Source organism: Bos javanicus, chromosome 1, assembly GCF_032452875.1.
Source record: "Bos javanicus breed banteng chromosome 1, ARS-OSU_banteng_1.0, whole genome shotgun sequence".
Classification (NCBI taxonomy): Eukaryota; Metazoa; Chordata; class Mammalia; order Artiodactyla; family Bovidae; genus Bos; species Bos javanicus.
The window spans coordinates 87515203-87535728 of NC_083868.1; the positions used below are offsets into that span (position 1 = coordinate 87515203).

The 20526-nt window shown below is 40.3% G+C and overlaps 1 protein-coding gene and 1 non-coding gene across 15 annotated transcripts in view; both read left to right on the top strand.

Annotated features, from left to right (window-relative positions):
* Positions 1-20526, top strand: part of PEX5L (peroxisomal biogenesis factor 5 like) — a 331590-nt gene that overhangs the window by 241460 nt on the left and 69604 nt on the right. The window lies entirely within an intron of this gene.
* Positions 1266-1337, top strand: TRNAC-ACA (transfer RNA cysteine (anticodon ACA)). Its single transcript has one exon. It is a non-coding gene; the product is annotated as a tRNA-Cys (tRNA).

The following is a 20526-nucleotide window of genomic DNA, read 5'->3' on the forward strand; positions in this document are numbered from 1 at the left end:
CAGTGCAGGAATTGAACCTGGGGTCTCCTGCATTGCAGGCAGATTCTTCCCATTGGAGCTATAAGGGAAGCCCTCCTTTATATAATAGTAGATTATTTTTCTTATTTCCTGAGGTAAGCTTATATTGCTATAAACTTCCATCTTGGAACTGCTTTTACTGTGTCACATAGGTTTTTGTTTTCATTAGTCTCTAGTATTTTTTATTTTCTCCTTTATTTCTTCAGGGATACATTGGTTGCTTAGTAATTCATTGTTTAGCTTCCATGTATTTGTGTTTTTTGCCATTTTTTTCTAGTCTCATAGTGTTGTGATTGGAAAAGAGCCTTGATATGATTTCAGTTTTCTGAAATTTACTATGGCTTGTTTTGTGGCTTGGCATATGATCTATCCTGGAGAATGTTCCATGTGCACTTGAAAAGAATGTGTATTCTGCTGTTTTTGAATGGAATGCTCTATAAATATCAGTTAAGTGTATTTGATCTAATGTATCATTAAGACCTGTGTTTCCCTATTGATTTTCTCGCTGAATGATTTGTCCATTGATGTAAAGGGGGTGTTAAAGTCTCCTACTATTATTGTGTTACTGTCAATTTCTCCTTCCATATCTGTTACTATTTGCCATATATATGGAAGTGCGCCTGTGTTGGATGCATATATGTTTACAATTGTTATATCTTGGATTGATCCCTTGATTATTATGTAATGTCCTTCTTTGACTCTTATAGCCGTCTTTATTTTAAAGTCTATTTGTCTGATATAAATGTTGCTACTGTGGCTTTCTTTTGATTTCCATTTGCATGGAATACCTTTTTCCACGCTCTCACTTTCAGTCTGTCTCCAGATCTCAAGTGAGTCTCTTGTGAGCAATATATGTATATATATACACACATATATATTTTTTATTTATATGTATATATAACTTGTTTGTGTATTCAGCCATTCTGTCTTTTGGTTGGAGCATTAGTCAGTTTACTTTTAAGATAATTATTGATATTTATGTTCTTATTGCCATTTTAAAAATTATTTTGGATTATTTTACAGATCTTTCCTCTTTTGTTTTCTTTGATGCCTATCCTTAGTGTTACATTTGGATTCCTTTTCCTCTTTTGTGTGTATGTCTATTATGGTTTTTTGTTTTCAGTTACCATGAGGTGTTTGAGCAGTCGTATACACAAACACACACACACACACACACACGACCGTATTGTTGCTGATCTCTTAATTTCAAATGCATTTTTAAAACCTGCATTTGTATTCCCAGGGCTTCCCTGTTGGCTCAGAGGTTAAAGCGTCTGCCTACAATGCAGGAGACCCAGGTTCGATCCCTGGGTTGGGAAGATCCCCTGGAGAAGGAAATGGCAACCCACTCCAGTACTCTTGCCTGGAGAATCCCATGGAGAGAGGAGCCTGGTAGACTACAGTCCATGGAGTCGCTAAGAGTTGGACATGACTGAGCAAGTTCACTTTCGGAGAAGGCAATGGCACCCCACTCCAGTACTCTTGCCTGGAAAATCCCATGGGCGGAGGAGCCTGGTAGGCTGCAGTCCATGGGGTCGGGAGGAGTCGGACACGACTGAGTGACTTCACTTTCACCTTTCACTTTCATGCATTGGAGAAGGAAATGGCAACCCACTCCAGTGTTCTTGCCTGGAGAATCCCAGGGATGGGGGAGCCTGGTGGGCTGCCATCTTTGGGGTCGCACAGAGTCGGACATGACTGAAGCGACTTAGCAGTAGCAGCATTTGTATTCTCCTCCCCTCATGGTTACTGTTTCTAATACTGATTTTGCATCTAATGGTTTTGTGTATCCCTTAACTGCTTATTCTGGATATAGATGATTTTAATACTTTTGTCTTTTAACCTCCCTGCTAGCTTTATGTGTGGGTGATTTTCTTTCTTTTATTGTGTGCTTGCCTTTTACCAGTGAAATTTTTCATTTCATAGTTTCCTTGTTTCTAGTTGAGACTTTTTCTTTTTCATGTAGAGAAGTTCTTTTAACGTTTGTTGTAAAACTGGTTTGGTGGCGCTGAATTCATTTAGCTTTTGCTTGTCTATAAAGCTTTTGATTTTTCTGTAAAATCTGAATGAGAGCCTTGCTGGGTAGACTATTCTTGGTTGTAGGTATTGCCCTTTCATCTCTTTAAATATATCATGCCACTCCTTTCTGGCCTGCAGAGTTTCTGCTGAAAAATCAGCTGGTAGCCTGATGGGACTTTCCTTGTGTGTTATTTGTAGCTTTTCTCTTGCTGCATTTAATATTCTTCCCTTATCTTTAATGATTGTAATTTTGATTACAGTGTGTCTTGGTGTGTTCTCTCTGGGTTTATCCTCAGTGGGACTCTGAGTTTCCTGGACTGAGAAGGCTGTTTCCTTTCCCAAGTTAGGGAAGTTTTCAGCCATTGTGTCCTAGGTCCTGGTGCACATGAGATTTTGTGTGAGCCCTTCAAGAGTGACGTCTCTTTTTCCTCCAGTCCTGTGGGGCTCCTGCAGTTAAGCCCCACTGGCTTCATAGCCTCATGCTTTGGGGGCTTGTCTTCCTGGTGCTGGACTCCCAGGCTGGAGGCCTGACATGGGGCTCAAACTCTCATCCCTGAGGGAAAACCGCTGCAAAATAATTTTTCTGCAGTTTGTGGTTCACCCACCTGGGGCATATGGGATTTGACTATATCGAGAGTATACCCCTCCTACCTATCTTGTTGTAGTCCTTCTTTATGTCTTTAGTTGTAAATCTTTCCTAGTAGGTTCTATTTCATCAATAGTTGTCCTGCAGATAATTGCAATTTTTATATGCTTGGGGGAGGAGGTGAGCTCAGGGTCTTTCTATTCTGCTATCTGGACCACTTTCCTGAAATCCAAGTTTTGATGTGAAATTTCACATCTAGGATGAGGGGGGAGTAAATATGACTCTTGGCTAGGCCTGGCCTATAGGCGACCCATTTGCAACCTCTGGTTTAATCTAAAGTTTCTCAAGCTCATTTTACCACAGAACTCTTTAATCCTAAAACACTTTTTGAGACAATGCTACCACACATTAGCCTGCACAACCCTTCAGGGAAGCACAGTCCTAAGGTCCCTTGTCTACACCAAGTCCTCCTTCCTGCTCCAGTCCTCTGACCTAAAGTATCCAGTTACTCTGGCTGTGTGATACATTTCTCCCGCACTGTGACTTTTGTTATTCAGTTGCTCAGTCATGTCTGAATCTTTGCAACCCCATGGACTGCAACATGCCAGGCTGCCCTGTCCTTCACCATTTCCTGGAGCTTGCTCAAACTCATGTCCATTGAGTCTGTGATGCCCTCCAACCATCCCTTCCTCTGTCATCCCCTTCTGCTCCCGCCTTCAGTCTTTTCCAGTATCAGAGTCATTTCTAATGAGTCAGCTCTTCACATAGGAGCAAAAGTATTGGAGCTTCAGCTTCAGCATCAGTCCTTCCAAAGAATATTCATTGTCCTTCCAGTGAAAATCAAATTATCAGTATCCGTTGTATTATAGAAAAAGCAAGAGAATTCCAGAAAAGCATGTACAAATACACCTTCCAATAAAAATACAATGATTCCCTTTAGGATTGACTGGTTTGATCTCCTTGCAGTCCAAGGGACTCTCAAGAGTCTTCTCCAACACCACAGTCCAAAAGCATCAACACTTCGGTGCTCAGCCTTCTTTATGGTCCAACTCTCACATCCATACGTGACTACTGGAAAAACCATAGCTTTGACTAGACTGACCTTTGTCAGCAAAGTAATGTCTCTGCTTTTTAATATGCTATCTAGGTTTGTCACAGCGTTTCTTCCAAGGAGCAATTATCTTTTAATTTCATGGCTGCAGTCACATGAAAGTGATTTTGGAGCTCAAGAAAATAATGTCTTTCACTGTTTCCATTGTTTCCCCATCTATTTGCCATGAAGTGATGGGACCAGATGCCATGATTTTCATTTTTTTGAATGTTGAGTTTTAAGCCAGCTTTTTCACTCTCCTCTTTCACCTTCATCAAGAAGCTCTTTAGTTCCTATTCACTTTCTGCTACAAGGGTGGTGTCATCTGCCTATCTGAGGTTATTAATAATTATCCTGGCAATCTTGATTCCAGCTTGTGCTTCATCCAGCCTGGCATTTCTCATTATGTATTCTGCATACAAGTTAAATAAACAGTGACAATATACACCCTTGATGTACTCCTTTCCCAATTTTGAACCAGTGCACTGTTCCATGTCCAGTTCTAACTATTGCTTCTTGACCTGCAAACCAGTTTCTCAGGTGGCAGGTAAGGTGATCTGGTATTACCATCTCTTTAAGAATTTTCCACAGTTTGTTGTGATCCACAAGTTAAGGCTTTTGCATAGTAAATGAAGCAAAAGTAGATGTTTTTCTGGAATTATCTTGCTTTTTCTGTGATCCAACAGATACTTGCAATTTGATCTCTGGTTCCTCTGCCTTTTCTAAATCCAGCTTGAACATCTGGAAGTTCTTGGCTCACGAACTGTTGAAGCCTGGCTTGGAGAATTTTGAGCATTACTTTGCTACTGTGTGAGATGAGTGCAGTTGTGGGGTAATTTGAGCATTCTTTAGCATTGCCTTTCTTTGGGATTGGGATGCAAACTGACCTCTTCCGGTCCTGTGGCCACTGCTGAGTTTTTCAAATTTGCTGGCATACTGAGTGGAGCTCTTTCACAGCATCATCTTTTAGGGTTTGAAGTAGCTCAGCTGGACTTCCATCACCTCTACTAGCTTTGTTCGTAGTGATGCTTCCTAAGGCCCACTTGACTTCACACTCCAAGATGTCTGGCTCTAGGTGAGTGATCATACCATCGTGATTATCTGGGTCATTAAGATCTTTTTTCTATAGTTCTTCTGTGTTCTTGCCACCTCTTCTTAATATCTTCTGCTTCTGTTAGTCCATACCGTTTCTGCCCTTTATTGTGCCCATCTTTGCATGAAATGTTCCCTTGGTATCTAGTTCTCTTGAAGAGATCTAGTCTTTCCCATGCTATTGTTTTCTTCTATTTCTTTGCATTGTTCACTTAAGAAGTCTTTCTTATCTCTCTCTGCTATTCCTTATAACTCTGCATTCTATTGAGTATATTTTTCCTTTTCTCCTTTGCCTTTCATTTCTCTTTTTTTCCCAGCTATGTAAGGCCTCCTCAGACAACCATTTTGCCTTCTTGCGTTTCTTTTTGTTGGAGATGTTTTTGATAACCTCCTACTGTGCAATGTTACAAACTTCTGACAATAGTTCTTCAGGCACTCTATCAGATCTAATCCCTTGACTCTATTTATCACTTCCACTGTATAATCATAAGGGATTTGATTTAGGTCATACCTAATGGCCTACTGGTTTTCCCTACTTTCTTCAATTTAAGTCTAAATTTGGCAATAAGGAGTTCATAATCTGAGCCACAGTCAGCTCCTGTTCTTTTTGCTGACTGTATAGAGCTTCTCCATCTTCAGCTGCAAAGAATATAATCAATCTGATTTTGGTATTGACGATCTGATGATGTCCATGTGTAGAGTCGTTTCGTGTTGTTGGAAGAGGATGTTTTCTTTGACCAGTGCATTCCCGTGGCAAAACTCTGTTAGCCTTCGCCCTGCTTCATTTTGTACTCCAAGGCCAAATTTGCCTGTTACTTCAGGTGTTTCTTGACTTTCTACTTTTGCATTCCAGTTCCCTATAATGAAAAGGACATCTTTTTTTGGGTGTTAGTTCTAGAAGGTCTTGTAGGTCTTCATAAAACTGTTCAACTTCAGCTTCTTTGGCATTAGTGATTGGGGCATAGACTTGAATTACTGTGATATTGTATGGTTTGCCTTGGAAACAAACACAGATCATTCTGTCATTTTTGAGACTGCACCCAAGTCAGTCAGTCAGTTCAGTTCAGTTGCTCAGTTGTGTCTGACTCTTTGCAGCCCCATGGACTGCAGCACGCCAGGCCTCCCTGTCCATTGCCGACTCCCGGAGTTTACTCAAACTCATGTCCATTGAGTCAGTGATGCCATCCAATCATCTCGTCCTCTGTCATGTCCTTCTCTTCCCACCTTCAGTCTTTCCCAGCATCAGGGTCTTTTCCAATGAGTCAGTTATTCGAATCATGTGGCCATAGTGTTGGAGTTTCAGCTTCAGCATCAGTCCTTCCAATGAATATTCAGGACTAATTTCCTTCAGGATGGACTGGTTGGATCTCCTTGCAGTCCAAGGGACTCTCAAGAGTCTTTTCCAACACCACAGTTCAAAAGCATCAATTCTTCAGCACTCAGATTTCTTTATAGTCCAACTCACATCCATACAGGACTACTGGAAAAAACCATAGCTTTCACTAGATGGACCTTTGTTGGCAAAATAATGGCTCTGCTTTTTAATATGCTGTCTAGGTTGGTCATAACTTTTCTTCCAAGGAGCAAGTGTCTTTTAATTTCATGGCTGCAGTCACCATCTGCACCCAAGTACTACATTTCATACTCTTTTGTTGACTATGAGGGCTACTCCATTTCTTCTAGGGAATTCTTGCCCACAGTAATAGATGGAAAACCACTTCAGCATTCTTGCCTTGAGAACCCCATGAACAGTATGAAAAGGCAAAGAGATAGGACACTGAAAGGTAAACTCCCCAGGTCAGTAGGTGCCCAACATACTAATAGAGAAGAGCAGAGAAACAGCTCCAGAAGTAATGCAGAGGCTGAGAAAAAGTGAAAACAACACCCAGTTGTGGATGTGTCTGGTGGTGAGAGTAAAGTCCGATGCTGTAAAGAATACTGAATAGGAACCTGGATTGTTAGGTCCATGAATCAAGGTAATTTGGAAGTGGTCAAACAGGAGATGGTAAGAGTGAAAATCGACATTTTAGGAATCACTGAACTAAAATGGACTGGAATGGGTGAATTTAATATAATTCAGATGTGACTTAAAACAACAATATTAATATTACTCAAAAATCTGTATTTGGATAGGACTCAGAGAGGATGGCTCATCTTTGTTCCACTACATGTTTTGAAGGCTGGTGGCAATGGCAAGGGGTTGGAATCATCTGAAAGCATTCCCACTCACATGTCAGAAGGCTTATACTATTAGCCACCCAAGATCTTAGTGTGGTAGATGGCTAAGATACCTATAGGTGGCCTTTTAGGCCTGGGCTTCCAACGTGGCAGCTAGATTCCAAGGGTGAGAGGCTGCAAAGAGAGGGAGACAGGCAGAAGCTGTATGGCCTATTAGGGTCTAGCCTTGAAAGTCACACCAGTTCACTTCCATTGCATTCTGTTTGTCAAGGCAAGTGTTCAAAGACAGAGCAACAGACTCCACCACTTAATGGAGTGTGGGAGGGACCAGATATACCACTGGAGCCATTTTTAGAAGATGCAGTCTGCCCTAAAAAGAAAGAATAAAGTACTTCGAATTCTGGATCTTTTATTTACCAATAATAATGTGATTTTGAGCAAGTAATTTGTTTCTTTTTACAGCATTTGTTCACCTTCTCTTGAATTAGTTACCGCTATTTTTATTTTATCATTGGACAGTGAGCTTGAGAATAACATCCACATCTAGGTATTTTGTTTAGTATCACTATGATGCAAGCACAAACATATAGTTTGGGTTTAGTGAATATTTCTCACACCTTACTTTATAAAGCTAGGAGGGAATTTCCCAGTAACTTTCCCCACTTGTAGACATGGCTAAAGGAGAAGAAATCCCTTTGGAACTGAGTCTCATTGCTTGCAATTCACTGTTGTTCTGTGCCTGCTTCAGCCTATCAAATTACCAGTGTTGTCATTGGACTGGCCCTTGTAGTTCTTACTGTGGTTACAAGATGTTCTCAACAATAACCGTCAGGAAACTTTTCAAGAAAAATAAAGGTTTATTACTTACAGGTTCTAGAAATTACATGTCTCTCCTGGGGTACACAGCTGAGTCACCAGTAGAAAGTACACAAGCATGGGCCTGGGGTTCTCCTTTTATTGGGGCTGAGAGTAGGGGCCTAAGGTTTTGAGGGCTCCCTCTTTATTGGCGAATTTAAAATGTAAGAGTGGGATTTAAAGCTCAGGAAGAGAGGAAAAACAATCCTCCCAAATGGTCAGTTGTCAAAATCAACCAAGAACTCTAAAACAAAGGATTCTGGGAGGTATGAGAGGAGGGGTGGACATGGACAGCTTGGCTCTTTATCTAGTCTTGTAGCCAGCAATGTGTTTATTTGAGATAGCCAACGTTAAAGAGGGTGCCATCCTTGAAGTGGGTGCCTCTTTGAAGTGATACCTTGACAGTCAAAGCTTAAGGCAGGCACTTGCTTTACAGGAAGAAAAGCTAACAGTCAGGGCTTGCACTGTACTATCCACCTGCCCCTTCCTGTATCACATGACTTGTCACATGGAACATGAAACAAGACTCAAACCCCATGCCCCTCTGCATCTCCCAAAGCCTGCGGTAGAGCAGCCCTGTGGTTGCCTGCTGTTAGTGGCCCAAAGAGCAGCCAGGAGCCTCTGAAAAACTGGGCTCACAAAACCTTACTCCCAAAGCAGCAACAAACCCTGGGCTTACTCTCCAAATCTCATTTCAGGGCACCTTAAGAGCAGTTCTTTGTTATGAATGCAAATACCACTGGAGCTACAAACACAGATATAATCATGTGAAATTCTGGTTCTGCAAGGACGTTCATTTACAAATGAATAAGCTAAAAGCCCTTTCAGAAATGACCCTTGCCCATTTGGACAACAGGCTTTGTTCATTGTGTTTAATGCTCCATTCCTCTTTGCCACTTGCCAGGTGAAAAAGAATAGAAACCAAAGAACAGGAAACTCTTTAGTTTCTGTTAGAAATGGCTCTTGGTTGCTTCTGACACCCTGTTCAAGCCTTTTATTCCATTATTTCCAGCCTCCTATATCTGTTCTTCTTCAATTTTTCATCCCCATGTTTCTGCAGCTAACAGGCTGGCATGTAGCTTGGTGAGAGCCTCAGGCTGTCTGCCCAGGTGTCTGCCAACACTGGCAGTGATGGTCGACTCCATTATACAGGGAAGCATGTCTAACCCAGAGGCAACTGGAAAATCTCTGTTGAATGCTAGTACAAACATTTTTGTTTTCCAGCACTTCTGAACCACACACTTTACAATTTGTGGGATAGCATCCTCTCTACCCTGGGAAATACTTGTTTTCATTTACAAGTGTAAAATAACATTAATTGCCAATTCCATAGTATTTATATGTTACAAATTCTAAGCACTTTACATACATTGCTTCACTTAATCCACACAATTTAAGAGACCGTTTACATTTTATAGACCAGGAAACTGAGTTAAAGAGGTGAGATAGGTTGCCTGCCTCTACCTGATGCCAAAGTGTGTCTGTTTTCCTTCCCTATCCTGTTTAGCTTGAGAAAGGTGCATACATGGCAGATCCGTTTCTTATCTCATAGAGATTTTATTAATTTTGAACCTTCCTGTTTGACTCCAGAAGTCAATTCATTAATAACACTGCAAGCAAAGACTTGCAAGAGACCACAGGATTTGTAAGAGACCATAGGGTTCATTAGGTCAAACTGACCTGTGAATCATGTGTAGAGCACCGCTCACATTGGTCATTGTGTCTGAAAATTTCTAATGCTGGGGAACCCATCCCTCTGAAGAAGCAGCAGCACATTTTCAAGCAACTTCATGTTGTGTTTGATAAAAATCTTTCCCCTTGGAACTGCCATTCATTCACCCTAATTCTGCTATCTGCAAAAACAAGATTCTGTGCTCAGCATCCCCTGAGCCTTGCTTTAAACAGGTGAATTGCTTCGTAAACAGGCTCACTCCCACTCAAACACTCTTGCTTGAAGAGACTCCACTTTGTCAAGGACCCTCACACTATGTGGGACACCAAAGGCTGTACCCAGAGCTCAAACTAACTTTGACCAGACAAAATTCTATCCTATCTCTTGGACCTGAGATTATCATACTAAGTGAAGTACATCAGAAAAAGACATATATCACATGATATCACTTATATGTGGAATCTAAAAAATTATGAAAATGATCTTATATATAAAACAGAAACAGACTCAGACATAGAAAACAAACTGATAGTTACCAAAGGGGGAAAAGAGCAGGAGGGATAAATTGGGAATTTGGGATTAACATGTACACACTACTGTATGTAAAATAATCAACAAGGACCTACTGTATAGCACAGGCAACTCTACTCAATAGTTTGTAATAACTTACAAGAGAAAAGGATCTGAAAAAATAGGTATGTGTGTATGTAGTACTGAATCATTTTGCTGTGCACCTGAAATTAACACAATATTGTAATTCAACTGTATTTGAAATTTTTTTTAATTTATTTTTTAAAAATTCTATGTTTGATCAGGGTGCTGCACCTCTTTTTTAATTATTTGTAATTGAAGGATAATTGCTTTACAATATTGGTTTGATTTCTGCCATACATCAACATGAATTCGCTATAGATGTACATATGTCCCCTCCCTCTTGAACCTACCTCCCACCTCCCACCTTTCCCACCCTTTCTAGGTTGTTACAAAGCCCAAGTTTGTGTTCTCTAAGTCATACAGCAGATTACCATTTGCTATCTGTAAATGGCAACCCACTCCAGTACTCTTGCCTGGAGAATCCCATGGAGGGAAGAGCCTGGTAGGCTACAGTCCACGGGGTCGCAAAGAGTCGGACACGACTGAGCTACTTCACTTACACATGGTAGTATATATGCTTCCATGGTACTTTCTCCATCTCACCCTCTCCTTCCTCCTCCTGCCCTTATCCATAAGTCTGTTCTCTAAGTCTGCATCTCCATTGCTGCCCTGCAAATAGCTTCATCAGTACTATCTTTCTAGATTCCATATATATGCATTAATATACAATATTTCTCTTTCTGATTAATTTTACTCTGTATAATAGGCTCTGGGTTCATCCACTTCATTAGAACTGACTCAAATGCATTCCTTCTTATGGCTGAGTAGAATTCCATTATATAAATGTACCACAGCTTCTTTATCCATTCATCCGTCAGTGGACATCTAGGATGCTTCTATGTCCTAGCTATTGTAAACAGTGTTGCACATTGGGATACATGTGTCTTTTTCAGTTTTGGTTTCTGCAGGGTATATGCCTAGAAGTGGTACTGCTGGATTGTTCAGTTCAGTTGCTCAGTCGTGTCTGAAACTTTGCGACCCCGTGAACTGCAGCACGCCAGGCCTCCCTGTCCATAACCAACTCCCAGAGTCCACATGACCCATGTCCATCGGGTCGGTGATGCCATCCAACCATCTCATCCTCTCACCCCTTCTCCTCCTGCCCTCAATCTTTCCCCAAAGATTTTTTTCCCACTTTTTGATTGAGTTGTTTGTTTTTCTGGTATTGAGTTGTATGAGTTGCTTATATATTTTGGAAATTAATCCTTTGCCAGTGGTTTTATCGGAGAAGGCAATGGCACCCCACTCCAGTACTGTTGCCTGGAAAATCCCATGGACGGAGGAGCCTGGTCGGCTGCAGTCCATGGGGTCGCTGAGGGTCGGACACAACTGAGCGACTTCACTTTCACTTTCATGCATTGGAGAAGGAAATGGCAACCCACTCCAGTGTTCTTGCCTGGAGAATCCCAGTGACGGGGGAGCCTGGTGGGCTGCCATGTCTAGGGTCGCACAGAGTCGGACACGATTGAAGTGACAGCAGCAGCAGCAGCAGCAGTGGTTTTATTTGCTATTATTTTGTCCCATTCTGAGGGCTGTCTTTTCACCTTGTTTATAGTTTCCTTTGCTGTGCTAAAGCTTTTAAGTTTAAGTAGGTCCCACTTGTTTATTTTTATTTCCATTATTCTAGGAGGTGGGTCATAGAGGATCTTGTTATGATTTATGTCATACTGTGTTCTGCCTACATTTTCTTCTGAGAGTTTTATGTTTCCGATCTTACATTTAGGTCTTTAAGCCATTTTGAGTTTATCTTTGTGTATGGTATTAGGAAGTGTTCTAATTTCATTCTTTTACACGTAGTTTTCCAGTTCTCCCAGGGCCATTTATTGAAAAGACTGTCTTTTTCCCATTGTATATTCTTGCCTCCTTTTTCAAAGATAACTTGCCCATAGAATCATGGGTTTATCTCTGGGCTTTCTATTTTGTTCCACTGGTCTATATTTCTGCTTTTGGCCAGTATCATACTGTCTTGATGACTGTAGCTTTGTAGTATAGTCCAAAATCAGGTAAGTTGATTCCTCCAGCTCCATTCTTTATCAAGATTGCGTTGGCTATTCAAGGTCTTTTGTGTTTCCAAAATTGTGAAATTTTTTGTTCTAGTTCTGTGAAAAATGCCATCGGTAACTTGATAAGGATTGCATTGAAACTGTAGATTGCATTTGATAGTATAGTCATTTTCACAATGTTAATTCTTCCAACCCAGGAGCATGGACATCTCTCCATTTGTTTATGTCATCTTTGATTTCTTTCATCAGTGTCTTGTAGTTTCTGTATACAGCTCTTTTGTCTCCTTAGGTAGATTTATTCATAGGCATTTTATTCTTTTTGTTGCAATGGTAAATGGGACTGATTCCTTAATTTCTCTTTCTGATTTTTCATTGTTAGTATATAGGAATGCAAGTGATTTCTGTGTACTGATTTTGTATCCTGTGACTTTACTAAATTCCCTGATTAGTTCTTGTAGTTTTCTGATGGTGTCCTTAGGGTTTTCTGTGTACAGTATCATGTTACCTGCAAATAGAGTTTTACTTCTTCCTTTCCAATCTGGATTTCTTTTCTTTCTTTTTGTTCTCTGATTTCCATAACTAGGACTTCCAAAGCTATGTTGAATGATAGTGGCAAGAGTGGGCACCTTGACTTGTTCCTGATCTTAGAGGGAATGCTTTCAGTTTCTCACCTTTGAGAATATTGTTTGCTGTGGGTTTGTTGTCTATGGCCTTTATTATGTTAAGGTAGGTTCCTTCTGTGCCCATTTTTTTAAGAGTTTTTACCATAAATGGGTGCTGAATTTTATCAAAAGCTTTCTTTGCATCTATTGAGATTATCAGATGGTTTTATCTTTCAATTTGCTAATATGGTGTATCACATTGATTGATTTGTATGTATTGAAGAATCCTTGCATCCCTGGAATAAACTTGACTTGATCATAGTGTGCGATCTTTTTAGTGTGATGTTGAATTCTGTTTGCTGGAATTTTGTTGAGGATTTTTGCATCTATTTTCATAAGTGATATTGGCCTATAATTTTCTTTTTCTGTGATACCTTTATTTGGTTTTGGTATCAGGGTGTTGGTGGCCTCATAAAGTGAGTTTGGAAGTGTTCCTTCCTCTGCAATTTTTTTGAAGAGTTTCAGAAGGATAGGCATTTGTTCTTCTCTAAATGTTTGCTAGAATTCACCTGTGCTGCACTCTTTAATTGCAGCCTCAGGCTGAATATGTTCTTTGGGCAGCCATACGGAATCTTCAACTAATATTACCTGTAAGTCAACAAGTGATGTGAGTGGGGACATTTCAGCAACTCTTCGCCAGCCTGGGCTATGAGATCCAGGACAATGAGGTCCCTAGCTCATCTGTACACAATTTCACTTCAATGAAAATTTATCGTGGCAAATACTTTATCCAAACTTGCATAGTGATTTTCTTTCTCTTCCTTACAAGGGATACTTTCTTTTCTTTTGTATATGCAGAATGAGATGTTTGATTGATGGTTCTTTTAAGTTTTGATCCAGTGACAGTTAATCAATTTCTAAAGAGGCAAAAAGAGTCAGACTCCTAACAGGCAGAATTGACCCATAATCTCACCTCAATCAATTCCTTCATGACACAACCCCAGGATCTTTCTAATCAACAATTATGTTTGACTGCAAAGTGGAAAGTTACTCTATTTCAACTCGAAAATGACCAAAATAGACTGGTGAATGGGAGCTGATAATATGCTGCTATCCCTTAAAATTCCCTGGTTCTAAGTTAAATTGCTTATTTCCTTATTCTTTATATTTTAATTACTATTTAAGTTTATCATGGTTCTTAGGATTTTTTGTTTGCTAGTTTTACAATAAAAAAGTGAAAAGAAAATATCAAGTATATTTTTAGAGAAATATTTTAAAGTACAATTTTTGGAGGTCAGTGAACAGACTAGAAGCCCCCTTCCAAAAAATAATAATAATAATGATTCTGGACTAAGATCTCCCTCCCCCACTTATTCTTCTGAGTCAGTCTGTACAGACAAAGAAACCTGAGTTATTTTAGAATGAACCCAGTCTTCTCACTTTACAAATGACAAAAGATAAAGTACAGATAAGTGTAAATGACTTCTCAAGTTCACAAGGATAATGGCAGCTTCTAGCACACAGCTCTCTTTTTCCAAACTACTGATCCAGAATATTCTTATTGGAATTCAGTGAGGTAAGAGATTGCTCTAGTGTAAGGTTTTGGGGGAAAACATCACAGAGGAATCGAAACTGAAAAGATGGAAGTTTGGGGGTTTGTTTGTTTGTTTATACCAGAACATCTTTATTCATTCATCTGAATAGTGCTGCATTGAACATAGGGGTACACATATCTTTTCAAGTTAGTGTTTTCATTTCGTTTAGATAAATACCCAGATGTGAAATTTCTGAATTATAGAATAGTTCTGGGCTTCCCTGGTAGCTCATCTGGTAAAGAATCTACCTGCAATGCAGAAGACCCTGGTTCGATTCCTGAGTCAGGAAGATCCCCTGGAGGAGGCCATGGCAACCCACTTCAGTATTCTTGCCTGGAGAATCCCCATGGACAGAGGAGCCTGGGAGGCTACAGTCCATGGGGTCGCAAAGAGTTGGACTTGACTAAGCACAGCACAGAATGGTTCTATTTTTAATTTTCTTAAAGAAATTTCATACAATTTTATAGTGGATGCATCAATTTACATTTCCAATAGTTTCCTCTTCCCCACATCCTCACCAGCACTTGTTATTTCTTGCCTTTTGATAATAGCCATTCCGACAAGTGTGTTTTTGATTTTTAATGTCACTGAATAAGTGATGCTGAGCACCTTTCCACATTAGCCATCTGTATGTATTCTCTGAAAAAAATATCTGTTCAGATTCTCTGCCTATTTTTTAATTGATTGTTTGGTTTTTGCTATTGAGTTGAGTTAATTTTTATACAAATTTTTTTAACTGGAGGATAATTGCTTTACAATGCTGTGTTGGTTTCTGCCATACAACAATGTGAATCAGCCTTAAGTATACATATATCCTCTCCCTCTTGAGCCTCCCTTTCACACCCTCATCCAACCCCTCTCCATCTAGAGCATCAGGGTGAGCTCCCTGTGTTATACAAGTTCCCACTATCTATTTTACACATGGTGATGTATGTATTTCAATGCTAATCTCCCAGTTCGTCCCACCCTCCTCTTCCCCTTGCTGTGTCCACCAGTCCATTCTGTATGTTTTTGTCTCTAGTCCTGCCCTGCAAATAGGTTCGTCAGTACCATTTTTCAAGATTCCATATATATGCGTTAATATATGATATATGTTTTTTTCTGACTTGCTTCACTCTGTATAACAGGCTCTAGGTTCATCTGTCTCTGTTCAACCTACTCAAATTCATTCCTTTTTATGGCTGAGTAATATCCCATTGTATATATGTACCACAACTTCTTTATCCACTCATCTCTCGATGGACACCTAGGTTGGATGGAAGCTGTTTTAAGAAAATCTTACTTTTTCACTAAAATAACACATGCTAGCAATAGAAGATATGGTAAATGCTAAAAAGCGCAAGGAAAGGTTTTGGGGCAAATTCCTCATAATTCCAACCCATGAACTGTAGGTACATTTCTCTAGCCTTATTTTTTTTTCCCTCACACATTACTTGCTGTTTTCTATCATTGTGACCATACTACATAACAAGGAACATTATAACTCAAGGCCTATCCCATGTTGTAATAAATTCTTCATAAGTACTATTTTAATTGCTATGTCACAGTCCATTTTTGCAATAGTCTTCTTAACCTTGCTCTTATTTTTGAATAATTGGGTAGAAAAGAAAGACTTGAATAGAGAGGAAAAGCATCTAAGAGAAAATATGTATATACAGAAACTAAACACCAGCATACTCACAGAAGTGCATTTGAACTTTGAGGTTGTGGGGGATTTTTGTTTCATTCTTTATATTTTTCTCAAAGGTACAAAAGCACTTGTAAGCACACCTACTTTTACTGAACATTTACCATGTGCTTTATGCCACAGATACACTTTCTCATTTGGTCCTTATAGTGACTAACCAAGACCACTAGTCTATATTCATTTTAAGGATAAGGAAAATGAGACCTGGAGATATTACGGGACTTGTAGGACTGTGGTGTTGGAGAAGACTCTTGAGAGTCCCTTGGACTGCAAGGAGATCCAACCAGTCCCTTCTGAAGGAGATCAGCCCTGGGATTCCTTTGGAAGGAATGATGCTAAAGCTGAAACTCCAGTACTTTGGCCACCTCATGCAAAGAGTTGACTCATTGGAAAAGACTCTGATGCTGGGAGGGATTGGGGACAGGAGGAGAAGGGGATGACAGAGGATGAGATGGCTGCATGGCATCACTGACTCGATGGACATGAGACTGAGTGAACTCCGGGAGTTGGTGATGGACAAGGAGGCCTGGCGTGCTGTGATTCATGGGATCACAAAGAGTCGGACATGACTGAGCGACTGAACTGAACTGAACTGTAGAAGGTCAGCTATAGAGCCAGAATTTGTTTCTAAATCAACATGATGAGACAGCTTCCGTTCTTAACCACCATACTGCATACCCCAAGTTTGTAGTAAAATACCATTGTTATTATCAGAAAACTATTTTTAAAATGAAAATGGATTGCAAACAATAGCTCGTTTCTGGTGTGAGCATATAATTTATTACCTGTAGCGTATAAAAAGTAATCTACCAGCATCCCAGAACAGCTGACAAAATCATCAATACATAAAATCCCCTCAGTCATGTCTAAAATATTTAAAATTCAAACGTGTTTGAGGTTTCTCTGAAATTGATTAGGAATGAAAAAAAGAGGCAGTGTTAATTGCAGTTACCAGAATGAAGTCTGGATTCTGAGACTGGATGAAAATTGATTGTGCTAAAAGTAGTCTTCTGTAATTAAATGAAACTGTGCGGTGCACTTTAATTAGTCAGCAGAACTTATTCTAAGTGGTAACAGTCAGTCCTGGTGTACCTCATTAAATTAGGGCCTGACAGCCCCACCTCAACTGAGGTTCTCTTTCCACAGCAATTTTATGCATCTACTGCTCTAATTTGAAACTGCAGGGAAGGTGACTTTTGTAATTTAGAAGTACACCTTACAAAATCTTCCTCATTCTTTCATTCAAAAGACTTTTAATAGCTTTAGATGCCAAGGAGTCTCACTAGGGGAACTTAACTGCCTTAAAAAATACTTGAAGTCATTGGCACTTCACACCACCCATCAGGGGGCTCGGGAGAGTCAGTAAACATTATAAAATTCACTTGATAGATTTCTGTTTGTTTCTATTCAGACAAGCTGAACCTGCATCTTTAAAAGCCTATTCAAGAAAATGAGTCACTTCAGTTGAAAATGAAACCTTCAGTGCAGGTTTCATGGTATTTTAAAAAGGAAAGATAATTTTTATCATTTTTTAACCTTTCTTAAATTATAAAAGTAATGCATACTCATAGAAAATTCAGGAAGTACAAAAGAGCATAAAGAAGCAGGGAAAACATCACCCATCAGCCCTTCACTCAAAAACAGTTTACTCTTTTTTTTTTTTTAATTTTTAATTGGAGAATAATCACTTTACGATGTTGTGTTGGTTTCTGCCATACAACAGAGTGAATCAGTCATAAGTATACATATGTCACCTCCCCCCTACTTCCTGCTCCATCCTACCCCTCTGGGTTGTCATAGAGCACCAGCTTGAGCTTCCTGTGTTATACAGCAACTTCCCACTAGCCATCTATTTCACATGTGGTAATGTATATGTTTCAGTGCTATTCTCTCAGTTTGTCCCACCATCTCCTTCCCCTGTTGTGTTTACCAGTCTGTTCTCGATGTCTGCATCTCTATTCCTGCCCCGCAGATAGGTCCCTCAGTACCATTTTTCTAAATTCTGTATATATGCATTAATATACAAAATGTGTTTTCCTGACTTCACTCTGTGTAACAGGCTCTAGGTTCATCCACCTCACTAGAACTGACTCAAATTTGTTCCTTTTTATGGCTGAGTAATATTCCATTGTGTGTGTGTGTGTGTGTATAAAATATCACAACTTCTTTATCCATTCATCTGTTGATAGACATCTAGGTTGCTTCCATTTCCTGGCTATTGTAAATAGTGCTGCAGTGAACATTGGGATACATATGTCATTTTGAATTGTGATTTTCTCATGGTATATGCCCAGTAATGGAACTGCTGGGTCATTTGGTATTTTGGGGGGCTTCCCTGGTGGCTCAGATGGTAAAGAATCTGCCTGCAATGCAGGAGACCAGGTTTGATCCCTGGGTCAGGAAGATCCCCTGGAGAAGGGCATGGCAACCCACTCCAGTATTCTTGCCTGGAGAATCCCATGGACAGAAGAGCCTGGCGGGCTACAGTCCATAAGGTCACACAGAACTGGACATGACTGAAGTGACTTAGCATGCATGCATTGGTAGTTTTATTCCTAGTTTTTTAAGGAATCTCCATACTGTTCTCCATAGTGGCTGTACCAATCTACATTCGCATCAACTGTGCAAGAGGGTTCCCTTTTCTCCATACCGTCTCCAGCATGTATTATTGTTTGTAGATATTTTTTTTGCTGATGGTCATTTTGACCAATGTGAGGTGATACCTCATTGTAATTTTGATTTGCATTTCTCTAATAATGGGTGATGGTGCGCATTTTTCATGTGTTTATTGGCCATCTGTATGAAAGACAGATTACTTTTAACATGGCAGGATATTTCCTTCTAGTCTTTTATCTAGCTGTTATATAACTGAGATCATTCTGTTTGCACAATTTGGTGTTCTACCAGAAAGGCTCATTGAAAGAGCCATTTTGAATTTTATTCCTAACCTTAACCTGAATAACTGGTGGCCATTCCGTGGACTTCTAGCATATCAGATATGCATTACCAAGATGCCTGCTGTCCTGAGCCTTTGTTGAGGGGAAAGCCTCTACTGTTGGGACAGAACCCATATCTGTGGTAGAAATGAGTATTCTGGACATAGTAAAGAAGAAATGCTGTTTACTTAGTAGCCTGGGATTAATCACACTGGGCTGGCCCTTTTTCCCTGCATGTTTATATTCAGAAGAAATACGCTTTGAATTATCATTTAGAGCAACTTTGAAGACGAGGTCTCACCCCTGAACAACCACTACCCAGGAATGAGGGTGGAGTAGAGGGTGAGACTGGGAGGATTAAAAGATGAAGAGCAACCTTTGATGGGATGTCAGCAAGTCACAGGTTTAGAATCATAGAAACTGAGATTTGCAGAGAAATTGGACCTCAGTTCCAAACTCTGATGTTCAAGCAGTACCCATTTCACTGTTTTCTTTAAGGAAAATAGTGGTTTCCAATCAGGTCACTTAGTCTCAGTCACCAAACATGGAATGCTTATGTGGTGCCAAAAAACAAGGACAGAGTCTCCACCTTCCTGTCTATCATGCTAACTGCTAACAGCCAATCAAGCCCCAAAGGGTTGATCCAAGTCCAGTTTGTATTTCTTTCTCTGTCATGTGGGGATCTGAGTTCCTAGCACACCCTGTCTCATTCTCTTGGAGGTCAGGCCAGTTTGTCAGGGAAATGCTTAAAAGCTAAGCATCATTTCCCACTTATCTCAGAACCCACCACCTTCCTTCTCTTTTCCTGTCCCTGGAAATCTCCCCTCCTCTCTTAAGGTCTTTAAGATACTTGTCCCCTTTTCCTCCCTCCAGAACACCTCAAGTACTCTCTTCAGGCTTAGTAAAATAGAAGCCAACCAGGGACAGATCTTGCAGAAAATGTCTGCTTCAGTCCCCTGAAGTAAGGGAGAGCAAATGGCCTGGTTTCCCCTTGGGAACACATAAAGGAAAGTTATAAAGAGGAAAACACAGTGTTATTTTTTGAAAAATCATCCTGCTGTAGAAGGCCTTGAAGATTCAGTCGAGTTTACACCCAAAGCTAGTCTCCTTCATTCTTTAGCACCAGGAGGACACCTTTGCCATAATGTGATGAGTACAGGCCTAGAAACCAGACTGTGGTTCAGAACCTGTGTAATCCTAGCTTTCTGACCATAACCCTCTAGGCTGAGTTTTCTCCTAGCACAGAGCTTGGCACAGAGTAGGATAAACCAGTGTTGCTTTCTGTGCCTATGGCCGGCTGCTTCCCAAGCCACTGCCCAGCCAGTCCTAAAGGAGCTACTCTAATTCTTCATTGTTATTGTTCAGTGACTCAGTCCCGTCTGACTTGTGACTCATGGACTACAGAATGCCAGGCTTGCCTGTCCTTCACTATCTCCTGGAGTTTGCTCAAACTCATGCCCATTGAGTCGATGATGCCATAAAACCATCTCATCCTCTGTTGCCCTCTTCTCTTGCCCTCGGTCTTTCCCAGCATCAGGG